Here is a 15,212-nt window from a genome sequence, read left to right as displayed (position 1 = left end):
AGTAGTAAGTAGAGCTTTTAGTCTACTTCATTTTTATTTTTAATCCACTCTTTTATTTTTCCTTCTCATAATAATTAGATAATTTGGACTTAGACAAGGATTGTACCCATAACTGTCTTCAGAGCCCCCATAAGGAAAAGGATAGAAACCCTTCTTGAGTAACGGGAGTCACCATTTGTTTTGGTGGTATGGAGAAACTGTCCCCAGATCTGCTTCCTTGGAATAGAGCCTCTGCTTGATCTAAGCAGAGGAAACTGCAGTACACTATAAGATAGTGTTAGTGTTCCCTAGTTTAGAATCAGTTCTGATCTTGAAGAAAAACCCAGAGCTTAAAATTTAAGCTCATAATTGTTAATTTTACTTCATTTGTCTTATCCTATTCTTTCTCTCTCTTTCTCCATATATATATTACATAATATTTAAAATTACATGTATTTTCTACATATTACTTTTGGGAATCACTTAAAAGTAAATTACAGACATGATGTCCATTTTCTTCTAAAGAACCATGGTATATTTGATGGATACAGTATATCCATCAAAATCAGGAAATTAGCCCTAGTATTATTTTACCATCTAACCCATAGACCATTCAAATTTCAAAAATTCAGGATCATGTGTTTCACTTGATTGGCATGTCTCTTTAGTCTCCTTCACTCTAGAACAGTTCTTTAGTCTTTCCTTGTCTTTCATGACTTTGACATTTTGAGAGCACAGAGTAAAGGCCGTTTCCTTTGCAGAATGCCCCTCAGTCAGGGTTTGACTGATGTTTCTTCACAGTGGGTTCAGATTATTCATTTGGGATAGAAACCCCACAGAACTGAAGCTATCCTTTTCTCAGTGCATTGTATCAGTAGGCACATAATACCGGGGTGGGTTGCATCTTCTGACCCAGGGATAAAACCTGTGTCTCCTGCACTGACACGGGGATTCTTTACCACTGAGCCACCATAAAGTTAATTGAGAAGTCTTCTTAAAACCCATTAATTAATAATTATTTTCTGGGGAAATAATCTGACACTGTATAATAGGACCTAATGTTATATGACATTATAAAATTTTTACCGACTAGCTTTAGCATTGTTTAATGATTCCTGCCTGAATTACTGCTATCGTGGTCACCAAATGGTGTTTTTAATTACATTATTCCTTCTACATTTGTTAATTGCATTCTACTATAAAAGATGTTCCTTCAGTGTGTTTATTAATTCATCTGTTTATTTATATCTGTATGATCTTACAGATTTCATTCAATGGGTTATAATCCATCTATATCATTCCTTTTAATGCTCAAATTTTTCCAGATTTGGCCAGTGTGAGCCCTTCCAGCTGATTCTGATGTCCTTTAAAAATATCTCCATACATCAACATGAATCCGCCACGGGTGTACACATGTTCCCAATCCTGAACCCCCCTCCCACTTCCCTCCCCATACCATCTCTCTAAAATAAAATAAAATCTGAAAAATAAATAAATAAAAGATAAAAATATCTCCATGATTTTTTGAGAATTTTCTTATTTTCTGGCACAATAAGATATTCTAGGCTCACCTTGTGCTTTCCCTACCTGAACCTCTTGTACCTGTTACCAGAGAAGGTATTTAAAAACCAAGATTTGGGTGTTTTGTGTTCTTATGGCTATGTCCTCTCAGCTGACAGAGTCAGGAAGTGTATGCATATATACACACATATGTGCACAGTCACACATACACACCTATGTCTATTTCTATATGCTAGAAACCATGAGGGCACTCTGATACCTTCATATAAAATCCAAAATCACATGGTTTATTCTGGTCTTATATCTTCCTGTATTTGCATCTTTCTTCTCAGTGACAAATCAGTTCCCATTGTCCCCAATACCCTTGAATGAAACAAGTCTCCTCACTACGTGGGCTATGTTTTTATCCACGGCACTGTTGAATCACACTTCCGCCAGCTGAGTGACCCACTGATTCACACCTGTTTGCAATGGCAAAGACTTCTGACCCCACCAGCCCTGGTAGTGTACAAGCCAATAATATTTTTTTATATTATACTGTGTCCTATTCTTTTTCTTTTAAATTTTATAATGAATTTATTTATGTATATATTTATTTTTGGTTGCACTGGGTCTTCATTGCTGTGTGCAGGCTTTCTCTAGTTGCGGTGAGCTACTCTTCACTGTGGTACATGGGCTTCTCATTGCCATGGCTTCTCTTGTTGTGGAGCACAGGCTTTAGGCACACAGGCTTCAGTAGTTGCAGTACGCAGGCCCAGTAGTTTCAGTGTCAGGTGGGTGCGGTGGCTTCAGTGGTTGTAATATATGGGCTTAGTTGCATGTGGAATCTTCCAGGACCTGTGTTAGGGATCGAACCTGTGTCCCCTGAACTGGCAGGCAGATTCTTATCCACTGTACCAGCAGGGAAGTGGTTGACATAATGTCAACATTTTTAGTTATACAGCTTAACTGTACCATAAATTACTATTTTCTTTTGGAATTGGTGAGATCAGAAAAAAAATATTAAAATTAATTTTTAATATGTTGCATTTATTTTTTTGATGTGTACCATTTTTTTAAAGTCTTTATTGAAATTATTTCTGTTTTATGTTTTGGTTTTTCAGTTCTGAGTCATGTACAAACTTAGCTCCTCAACCAGGGATTAAACCTGCAACCCCTGCATTGGAAGGTGAAGTCTTAATCACTGGACTGCCAGGGAAGTGCCTAAAATTAACTTTTAAAAAATTAATTTAAAAATATATGCTATAAAAATATTCCATTAATGTGGTTTTATTTGCATGTGATCAAACTTTTTTTTCTTCCAAAGCAAAGTTTCTAAGATAAATTCAAAATTGCTTGGAATAAAAAAAAAAAATACAACTTCCATACCAATGAAGTTAAAAATGATGCAGCTGATTGTCAGGGACACTTAACAGGAAAGTATGATCACTAGGAGGAAAATCTGTAGCATGACCAGAAACTTTTATGAAAATGTGCATTTATAGCAAACAGTTTACTTGATTTACTTTTAGCTATTTAGCTATATAAAGAACAGAAGGGAAACTGGACACCGTTTGTAATGACACCTAGGAAAGTTTCTTTTCCCACAAATCAAAAGTATAAAACCTTTACTTTGGCACCTTCTTCCATACTTCCTTTACTGTGCTGAAGAAATATTGAGTTCTTTTAGATTTTTGGTTGTATGGATGGTCTCCAAACTGACTGAATTCTCTAGGTAATTATTTCCTGCGCAGGGGTTTTCTGTCAGTAGTTCTATGTCTTTTCCAACGTTGACAACCATCTCAGCCAGTTTGTTTCATGCGCTTCATCTGTGCAACAATTAACGCTTTAAGAGGCACAAAATCTCCAACTATGCACCATTAAAGGACATCAGAAACATAGTAGATTTCTCACTGAAATAGTATGATTTAGCTTTCTCCTCTCTTCAAACCTACAGGCACCTGCTTCTGAACCTGATGGTTTAGAAGTTCTGCATATTTTCATCCTCAGGACCAATGGAAAGCTAAGCAGGAAGTATGTACTAATCCAGTCCCCAGGGAGTCAACATCAAGTCTACCACACTTTTAAATTTTGCTGAATTTGTATTCCAGTTCTGAAGTCTCAATTCTTCTTCAAAATGATGACATTTAAAGGTATCTCCCAGAGATTGGCCAAGATGGCCGAGTAGAAAGGGCCTGAGCTCACCTCCTATTACGGTCACACCAAAATCACAACTATCTGCAGAACAACAAAAGATTTCCTACAACCAAAGAGATAAAGCAGGAACAGCAAGGTAGGGGCAAGGTATTGTCAAGTCTCATACCTCTAGCTGGAAAACCCACAAACTGGAGGATAAATGCACTGTAGAGGTTTTCACAAAAGAGTAAGAGGTCTGAGACCCACATTAGGATTCCCAACCCAAGGGTCCTACATATAATGGTCATATATGACAAACCTACAGCTAACATCATACTCAACAGTAAAAAGCTGAGAACATTTTCTCTAAGATCAGGAACCAAACAAAGATGTCGACTCTTGCCACTTTCATTCAACATAGTTTTGGAAGTTCTAGCCATGGCAATCAGAGAAGAAAAAGAAATAAAGGGAACCCAAATTGGGAAAGAAGTAAAATTGTTACTGCTTGCAGATGACTTAACACTCCACATAGAAAATTCTAAAAACACTGGAAAACTATTATAGCTCATCACTGAACTCAGTAAAGTTGTAGGATATGAAATTAATATATAGATATTTATTGAATTTCTATACAATAACCATAAACTATCAGAGAGAGAAATTAAGAAAACAATCCTATTTACCATTGTATCAGAAGAATGAAATATCTAGGAATAAACATGTCTAAGGAGGTAAAAGACAGTACTTGGAAAAGTATAAGACACTGATGAAAGAAACTGAAGACAACACAAACAGAAACATATACTGTGTTCATGAACTGAAAGAATTAATATTATTAAAGTGACCATACCAGCCAAGGTAATCTACATACACACACAAAGAATGAAGCTGCATCCTTACCACACACCACATATTAAACATTAACTTAAAAATGGATCACAGACCTAAGTGTAAGAGCTAAAACTGCAAAATTCTTAGAAGAAAATATGGAAGTAAACTGTTGTGATCTTGGACCATGTAGTATTATATATGATGATATGAGGAAATTGGAACTCTCACACATTGTTAGTAGGGATGTAAAAATGTGCAACTGCTGTCAGAAATAATCTGGCAGTTCCTTGAAATAACAAAGCGTTACCATATGACCCAGCAATCCTACTCTTGGGTATACACCTAAGAGAAATGAAAATATATGTTTCTATAAAACTTGTACATGAATGTTCATACCAGCATCATTTATAAAAGCCAAAAAGTGAAAACAACTCAAATGTCCATCAACTGATGAATGTATAAACAAAATGTGATAAGCATTGATAAATGTTACAATTTGAATGAACTTTGAAAACATTTTGCTAAGTGAAAGAAGCTAGACAGAAAAAATCATATATTGTATGATTTATAGCATTTATAGCAAATGTCGAGAATAGGCAAATCCATAGAGACTTAAAGCAGATTAGTGATTATCAGGAGCAGAGAGTGGGGACATGGGGAATGTCTGCTATAAGGGTCTTTTTTTGGGGGGGGTAATTATATGTTCTAAAATTAGGTAGTAGAGATGAATGCAAAACTGTGAATGTAGTAAAAATTAAGGAACTGTACATTTTAAAAGAGTGAACTTTATGTATGTAAATTTATATCCCAATAAAACTATTATGTATAATATACAGCATTTAGTATACATATTATATATATCTATCTCACACATATAAATTGTGAAATAAAACACATATGGACAGTTTAAATAATAATAAAGTAAAATTATTTTACTTTAAAAGTAAAAAATAAAATTTTCTGCACATAAAATACATACCAGGTTAAGAAACAAAAGATTACTAGTGCCCTCTGTAAGTTCTTCATCCATACTATTTCCTTCTTCCTCCAGAAGTGACCACTATCTTGAAAGTTGTATTAATAACTGTCTTGCATTTCTTTACAATTTTGTAAGGAAAACTAAAATTATTTATTATAGAGAAAGCAAATTTATTATTTCAATGTAGGACTATATATCAATGTATATTCATTTTTCTGATCAATGGACATTTATGTTGTTACATTTTTCACTCTTTTGAACAATGCTGCTATAAATATTCTGATCTATGTCTCTTGTCTATGCAAAAACCTCTGCCATTTTATACTCAGAAGTAAAGCTGCATATTCAGTTTTACTAGCTAATGCCAAGCTTTCATTCCAAAATGATCACACCATTTATACACCCGTGAGCAGTGCATAAAATGCCCGATCTTTGAAATAAAACTTACAGAAGTGAAATCAGGTGAAAAGAGAGTTAACAGTAGCTATGAATAGGACTGAGGAGTGGGAGTGTGTGAACAAAGTTACAAAAATATCTTCAGGTGAGTGGGGAAGAAGAGGTAGTGGGGCTGCGCTCTCTCTTCTTTTAAACTGCCTACCTCTGCTTAGTGAGAGTGAAGGGCTGATCACACACATAGATGAGTGACACTCGCTCATTTGTTCTTGGCTTGTGTTTGTGGTGCTCATAAACCCACACAACAAAAATGTTTATTATAAGAACATATGACGAAAACGTTGAGAAGACTGAAGAAAAGGGCTGACAGCAAAGCAGTCACTGTGAAGACTAGCAAGATGCCCCACAATAACAGACTGAGGGTTGTTTTCATTCTAGAAGGCATCCATCCTCAGACATCGAGTTTACCTTTAGAGGCTGGTATCATCAGAGGTATCGAGTCTATGTCTCTATCAGGTCCTTTGCTGTATGATCCTCCAGAAGATAAGATGTCATATCATCTCCCAAGCGGTAAGAGATACCACAGGACACTAAAATAAAGGAAACCTTCAGTCAATTACTTGCAATGTGGGGATGTCATCTGCAGGCTAGACTTAAGCGGTAGCAGAAATTTCTCAACACTTTCATGATGGTGTAAGACATGGCATAGTCTTTTCTGTAGTGGAGTGAATCACTCTACACTAAGGGATAAAACCAAGCATTCAGTAATAATGATGTTATTTATTAAGAATAAAATAAATTTTTCCAATTATAGAATTGATCCATATCATTTTGGATCATTTTTAAAGTATCTGCTCAGCCTGAAAGCCAATGACCATCCCCTTTCTCTAGGAAATGAGCCTCTGAACCCCTCACTACTCCATTATAGGGATGTTTTGGTGATAGGAACCAACACATCAGTAATCGGGTTTATAGTCTATGACCCAGTTCCTACAGTCATTGCTCATTAGACCAGGGGTAGACAACTGACTTAAGCTGGGCCAATCAAATTCTTTCCTCCAGGCATTTGGAAATGGGACTAAGAGACTTAAATTTAGCCTCTGTGGATGACTAGAACTATTACGTAAACTTGGGATTTCTGGGATGGCCATATTCTAATTTGTAGCCTAAATAACTATGGAAATTCCATCTGCAGAGTCACTTCAAACCTCTTTTTCTGAATTGTAATATCCAATCTCCTGGGTTTAACTACTATAATACATATAGTATTTGCCTCAGAACATTTGTACTTGGCTGGAATGCTCTTTCCCTTACTCTTCGCATGGCTAGTTCCTTTTTATCCTTCCGTCTCTCAGCATCTTCTCATCTGCCAAGAGGACTTTCTCTGACTTTGCAACTAAAGTGATTACTTCCTCTATCGTGTTGCCCTGTTTATTTCACTAGTACCACTCACCATATCCAGAAACGACCTCGTTTATTTACACTTATTTATTGCCTCCTCTTACTAAAACTTAAGGGCTTTGACAGCAGAAAATTGGTTTAAGAGAAAATCTCTTACTTGAACAACTCCTAGAAATGTGGCTCCTCTGTCTAGGCAAGAATACCGGAGTGGGTTGCCATGCCCTCTTGCTGACCTGGGGATGGAACCTGTGTCTCTTTTGTCTCCTGCACTGGCAGTGAGTTCTTTACCACTAGCATCACCTGGGAAGTCCTTAGAATGTAATAGGCACCTAATAAATATATATTGAGTAAGTGAACAGGTGAATGAATAAACAAGTCAAGAGACAGACCAACACTGAGTGGTCGAGTTAAAAGGTACTGAAAGTTTCCTGTCCCTGATTTTAGTCTTCCCCAGCGCCTGTCTCTGTTCCTGCCCTTAGGTTCTGCATGAGAGTATTATGTCCTTAAAACAAATTCCCCTTTTTGCTGAAACTAGCTTGACTTGTCAACTGAAGAAGCTTGTTCATAAGCTCATTGTGAACAAGCAGAGAAATACAAAGAAGAAAGTAGAAAGCATGATGGAGAAATTCTACTACTGGGAGAAAACATTAACATTTTGTTGATTTATTTTCCAGACAATTTAACTTGAATTGAATCATTCATATTCTGTTCTGTGATGTTTCATTTTTTAAACCACAATAAGTGGAGAATATCTTTCAAATGACATAATTCTAAATGGATCTATACAGATTTCTACATTAAGGAAGCTGACAATCACCCAAAAGTTTCACGTTTGACAATAATCCCAAGGACAAAATGGAAGCAACCAAGGAAACCATTTTGTTTTAAAGTCAATCCTCACACTGAAAGCTGTTTTTATGTCTGCTATATTACGCCATTTTCTCAACCAGTCTATGGTAGAAAAGTAAGATAAAAGGAAAGGAGGGTTGACTACATCAGAGACCTGTCCTCTCACCTGAAGCCATTTACAAAAATGAAGCTGTGGTAGAGGAAGAGATTCTGTGGTTCTTTAATACTGTTTGGACCCAGAGAAGAGTGTCCTGGTTTATGACCACCCCAAAATACACCACCAAAGCTGCACAGTACTGTGGAGCCGCTGAGAAGCACCACTGAGAGTGGCCAGAGAAGCACTAACAATGAAATGGAGGCTATCAGAAGGCCAGAAGAGAAACCTCAGCAGAGACTGTGAAGGGACATCCCAAAGCAAAGGGGTGACCAGATCTAAAGGCTCAGGAGAAGAAGTGGAGAGTAGATATAAAGAAGAAGACTTTATCACTTGTTTTGCACTCCATGGAATGAAAGACAAAAATAAATCTGTGGAAGTGATATTCAGAATTGTAGTATACTGGGGCAAGGGTAGGTGAGTGAGGGCAAAGAATAACTCATTCATAGTGATTGCTGAATAAAACCAGTGTGATGACATAAAAATCAAAATTATACAGCCAACTGTGCTTAATCTGATTTTATACTCACCCCTGATTAAAGCTGAAGAAAATGAACTGTAAACAGTGACTGTGGTCTAAAGCCTAGCAATAAGAAAGACATGATTCACATCTTTCTTTTGCTGTGTGACCAGGGACAAGTTACTTAACCACTCTGTTTATTTTCCTTACCTATAAAATAGGGATGAAATACATATCTCATATTATTATGATTAGGGTCAAATGAAATAATGTACATAATGCTTGGCACTTAGTATAGGCTCCATATTAGCTAAATGCTAGCTGTTTTTGTTGTTTTTGCTGAACTAGTTTCTGGCCAATTGATAATTCTATTTATCGGTATAAGTTAATGATTTATATTATGATATATATATATGTAATGTTCTTATATGTTGGTTAGTATAAGTTAGTTCTCTATCGTATTTGAACATCACATGTCTCTTTACTAGCCTATCAGCTCTTTTGAGGATATCTTTGTTCTTAACAGAGTGCCTGGTATCTGCAGATACATCATAATTTTTCAACTAATGTATCACTATTATATTGGATTGTGATAGAAATTGTTTTCCTTTTTAGAGTTGCTTTTAATAATTTTACAAGGTTTTGCATTAATTCTCTCTCATCTCTAAGAACACAGTGAAGTGAGAGCCATAATGGTGTCACTTACATGAGCCTAAGAGAGAAAAAAGAAAACTGCAAAAATCAGGTGAGAAATCTGCTCAAAACATTGTCAGTAGCATTTCAGTAGAGCATAGGAAATGATGTTGTAAAAATACTTCCATCCTCTAAAAATTCATGGATTAAGTGGACCTATGTGTTAAAACATAGAAGTAGTGTTTTAACTATTTTAAATTTAATATAGATTGGGAATTCAGGTCTTCCCATTGCATAAGAAGTTAACTTTAACAGGTCTGATAAACAGACAAGTCCCTGAAAGGGGGCACTAAAGTTGGGCTCCTTTGAACTGAAAATCTGGGGGAAGAAAGGGACAAATTGTGAATGGATCTTAGAGAAAATAATTTAACAGTGAGTGAGGGAACTCAGGAGGAGCTGATCTTATTTAAGAGGACAGAAAGGAAATGTAAGCATTAAAAAAGAAACTTGGAGCAGAGACAAAGAGAAGCTTTGGAGAAAAGTATAGGCTCTGTAATTTCAGTGTCCGTTGTATGAATGCTCTGAAAAGATGACAGGAACGCCTAGAATTTGGATTGAACTTAATTTGGCAAATGTTACTGAATACCCAGTTGGTGCAGTTGCTACATGGAGAAAAAAATATAGCCCTCAGATTTGTGGTTACCAGAGGTGGGAGTGAGCAGAATGGGAACTGGATGTAGTCAAAAGGTACAAACTTCCAGTTTCATGTCTAAAATAAGTAAATGCCAGGGATGTAATATACTTGATAAATATAATTAACACTGCTATACATTATAAAGTTGTTAAGAGAGTAAATTTTAAGAGTTCTCATCACAAGGAAAAATGTAATTTATATTTCTTTAATTTTGTGTCTATATAAGATGATGGGTATTTACTAAACTGTGATAATCATTTCACAATATATGTAATTCAAATCATTATGCTATACAGTGTCAATTATGATAATAAAAAATAATGTAGTTTCCCACAGAAAAGAAGGAAAAATAAAGTCCTTGCTCTGAGGAAGTGAATAATTAATGAGGAGAGGAGAAATGAGAAAAGCACATCTTTAGCTGTAAGGTGAAATATAAAAAGTCAGTCTGAAAAAAATAAAAGTCAATTTGAGAAGAGCAAAGCAAAATGAGAGTACAGAGGAAGACTGAAATTCACATTTACTTGAAGGATCAGATAAAGCTTTACAGAGGGAAGATTGTTGGGGTCTGGAGGGACTTTGCAGGTGGAGATATAGAATGGTTTATACAGATAGAGGAGAGTTTGAATAGAGTCAGAGATGGGCAAAGAGCAGGGTGGTCTTCAACAGAAGCAGGTAAGCAGACAACTTTGAGAAACAGAGTTGTAAGAATTCAAGTGAAAGGAAGCATATGTTGGAAGACCTTGCCTATAAACTAGAGGAGTTATATTCATTCTGCAGAGAATGGGTGAGAATTACACATTTTGAGCACAAGAACAATAGAGTTAGGACTGTGGAAAGGCTTTAGGAAGATTCATCTGGAATAAGTGCGCTAAAAAGACTGGCAGAGAGGTGCATTAGGATATTGCTGTGGTTCAGGAAAGTGACCTTGAACTAGGAAGGATGGTGGCAGGGAGATGGAAGACTGGGATAGATTACAAAGACACTGAAGAAGGAAAATCTAAATACTTGCCAACTAGTTGGATGTGGAATGGAATGAAAAAGGTGGCAGGATTAAAGAAGACCTAGTGATATTGCGTCTGGATGCCTATCAGACTGGCACAATACAGAATTCTCCAGGTAAGAATACTGGAGTGAATAGCCATCCCCGTCTCCAGGGGACCTTCCTGACCCACGCTGCAGGCAAATTCTTTACCAGCTGAAGCACAAGGGAAGCCCAGTGGCATTGTGTCTGGATGCGTGGGAGACCAGCGCAAGACAAAATGAATAAACCTTTTTCACTCCTCTCAAAAACCCCAGGTAAAGAAATGGAAGACTATAAACGTGTATTTGATACAAACTTACAGTTCTTGCTTCCTCTAGAGAGCTCTCTCTTATTCTTTTCTCTGTTTTGGTGTCCTCCAGTTCTGCAGAATCCTCTTGTCTTCCTGGCTTGTTAAGAGAGGAGTTAATACAGTTCTGTTTAGCTCTTAAGATGTTAACTCTTTGCAGATCAGAGCTTGAAGGCCCTGCATTTTTTTCTGTTTCTGTTGTGGTTGGAGAAAGAGCAGTTAAAACATTCTTTAACATACCAACTTCTCAACTAAAGCTAAAGCTGAAAAAGTATCTATTTGATCTGAGATTAACAGAAATGTGTTGGTGTTGGGAGAAGGATCTTTTGAATCACTTCCAGAAGGGCAACAACAGTGGGAGATTTTCTGGAGCCCTAAGATCTCTTTGAAGGTAACAAACTCTGCTCCATTGGTGGGATCAATGTGCCTACTCAGTCCATGTGTGCCAGGACCCTCTCAAGTAAAAGAATGTATATATTTCATCATTGTGATCATAGTTGTCAAACCAAATACTGGGATGTAATTATGCAACAACAGAACTTGATATTTGAAATTCAGATGATCTTTAAAATTCTGCATGCTGGTCACTGCATTCATACTATATATTAAGTGAAATCTAGTTTCAACTGTTATATGAAATTCTCTTTTATAAAAAATATTTATTTTATTTGGCTGCACAGGGTCTTAGTTACTGCATGCGAGATCTCTCATCTTCACTGTAGCATGCAGACTGTTTTGTTGTGGTACGTGGGATCTAGTTCCCTGACCAGGGATTGAACCTGGACTGCCTGCATTAGGAGCTTGGAGTCTTAGCCACTGGACCACCAGGAAAGTCCCAAAATTCTCTTTCTTAGGCACACTCAGTATATACGTTGAAAACAGATTCCCAGGAGGGTGAGCGTATGTTTAATGGACCCTGTGTGACTTCCTTATGTCCTATGAATAAACTAAGAGAGACAATTAGGATTTATAAAGATTACTCAGAACACAGTCAGTGTCCCAGTGAAAACAAGAAAATCCAATTTAATATTTTCCCCAAGTCTAAATGTCAGAATTATAAAAACTGGCTTTTTCGGCACCCAAGATTACTTCTTGCCCAAGCGGTTTCTCATGGATCATGGGTCTTCTCTCCTTTTTCAGCTTATTTAAGCAGAATTAGCTCTGGGAAAAATTTTGAAGTAGGCCAAGTTCGTGTTTGGTGATTTTGCTCTTTTTCCTGAGTCTCTGATTTTTTAAACGTTTCCTCCTACTCCTTTCAGACAACAAGTTACCTCTTGTTTTTCCCCTGACGTCCTCATTACATTTTAGAATGAATTTATATTATTTGATATATTTTTCACTAGGCTTAATATGCTTTTTAAAAACAATCATTTTAATTATTTCTTTATCTTTGGCTGCACTGGGTCTTCGTCGCGTGGGCTTTCTCTAGTTGCGGCAAGTGGGGGCTACTCTTTGTTGTGCTAAGAGGGCGTTTCATTGCAGCCACTTGTGGAGCACAGGCCCTAGAGTTCGGGCTCAGTAGTTGTGGTACACAGGCTTAGTTGCTCCACAGCGTGTGGAATCTTCCTGGATCAGGGATCGAAACTGTGTCCCCTGCACTGGCAGGCAGATCCTTATCCACTGTGCCACCAGGGAAGCCCCAGGCTTAATATACTTCTAAATGTAGACTATAAGGCTTTGTTCATTGTTAAAGAAATTTAAGTTTCTGTACCAAGAAGTTGGAGATATAATAATACCATTCTGATTCTAAAAGTAACACATGTTCATGGTAGACACAAACAGAAAAATAAAAAGAAGAAAATTAAATGTATTGGTCATCGTAACACCCAGAGATAGCTACTATTATCATTTTGATTTATGCATATATAAAGGCATAGACAATTGAAACAAAAATAGAATCATTTGTTTTCTTTTTAAATTTACTAAATTTCTTAAAAAATTTAGTAAAATACTCATAACAAAATGTATTATCTTAATAATTTTTTAAGTGTACAGTTCAATAGTGTTAAGTATTGTTAAAACAAAAAATTCAACTTGAGTAAATTTTAAACATCTTATTGGTTTTCTTCAACAATCACAAATTAGTCAAAATTCTATCTAGCAGACCAAAAGGAGCTCCAAGGAGCTGTACAAAATGAGACCTTTACAGGCAGAAGGCAATGGGAACAAGGAAGTTATACCAGACAGAAGAGTGCTTAGTTATTGCATCCTTTAGGGGATGGGTCTATCAGGCAGGTACCTAAGGGGTATGAATTAGGCAGTTCCCGATTGGCTAGTTTAGGATTCCATTTTTGGAAGAGGCAAAACTGTAAGTCAAGTTTTGGTTTGGTGACATGGGGCTTAGGATAAGCAACTCCATTTTGGTTGGGGCTGTTGTCTTTTTTTTAACAGTATATTCACATTGTTATACAATCAATCTCCAGAACCTTTTCACCTTACAAAACTAAACTCTATGCCCATTAAACAACTCCCCATTTTCCCCTCCCTCCAGCCCTTGGCAACCACCTTTCTACTTTGTTGTTTTTATGAGTCATCTATTTTTTAAAGTTTTCATCTTTTAATAACTAATTATAATGTAAAATGAACATTTTAAAATATTATTAAATATTCTATTGTATAATTAGAAATGACTGTTCAATATTCTAGTCTATAAATGTATAATAATCAATTTAATCAATTCTCCATTGATGGGCATTTAGATTATTTTCATGTTTTTTTGCCACTATAACCATATTGCATTAAAAATCCTCATAGATGAATCCTTGCTTCCATCCATATTTATTTTTATAAGATGAATTACTAAAAGTAGAATTGCTGGGTCAAATTGAATGCCTATTTTTAAGGCCTTGGATGAATGTGAAAGTGTTAACTGCTCAGTCATGTCTGACTCTTTTCGAACCCTGGGCTGTAACCCACCAGGCTCCTCAGTGCATATTTCCAAATTGTCCAACCAACTTTCAGAAAAGCTATACTAGTTTATACATCTGCCAGCAGTATCCACTTCTTCTCATCTTAACAGTAGGCATATCTTTTTTTAAAAAAATCTATTTCATAGTCAAAATACTAATTCGCTATCCTTTTAAAATACATTTCTTTACTTGCTAGTTGCCTTGAACTTTTAAAATATTTATTATCATTATATGTTTCTTTTATAAGTCCCTGATACATTAAGAATATTAGAGTTTTTGCATGTTTTCTATTTTGGTTGTTATATGTCTGTTGTAAGTATTTTGAAACAGATTGAAAATGAGAAAAGAATTAAATAATGTCATTTGCAACAACATGAAAAGTTTTATATACTATTAAACCTATGGCGTTCAAAATGGTAGCTACTTGCTACATGTGGTTATGAGGCATTTGAAATGTAGTTAGTCTGACTAAAGGACTGAGTTTTTAGTGTTATATTCTTTTTTCCTTGTACACATACTTATTTCAGGTGTAAAACAGTGATTTTTTTAAAGTAACTTCACTAACTAATGAAACCATCACCATAAATCAGTTTCAGGACATTTTCATTCCCCAATTTTATATATTTTAAATTTAAAATTGAAAACTGATATTTGATTTAGATATTAGAAACCTTACACAAAATTAACAAGGCTTTCTTTTCCTTTTCAGTACTCAGGTAAAGGGAAAGTAAGGGGTATGAATTCATACCCCTTTCCTTTATTGCTCAAATCTACCAATTCAAATGCATGCCACCTTTCTTTGTGATATATTACCCCTAATTCAGCATTTCTTCAAATTCTCCAAATATATCATTTTTTGACCCCTACTATTCTGTTTTTAAGAAGCTCATGATATGAGCCACAGTCAGCTCCTGGTCTTAGAGTTTTTGCTGACTGTATACAGCTTCTCCATCTCTGGCTGCAAAG

The sequence above is a fragment of the Capricornis sumatraensis genome, chromosome 2 (genome assembly GCF_032405125.1).
Source record: "Capricornis sumatraensis isolate serow.1 chromosome 2, serow.2, whole genome shotgun sequence".
In the NCBI taxonomy this organism is placed as follows: domain Eukaryota; kingdom Metazoa; phylum Chordata; class Mammalia; order Artiodactyla; family Bovidae; genus Capricornis; species Capricornis sumatraensis.
This window is presented reverse-complemented; position numbering follows the sequence as displayed.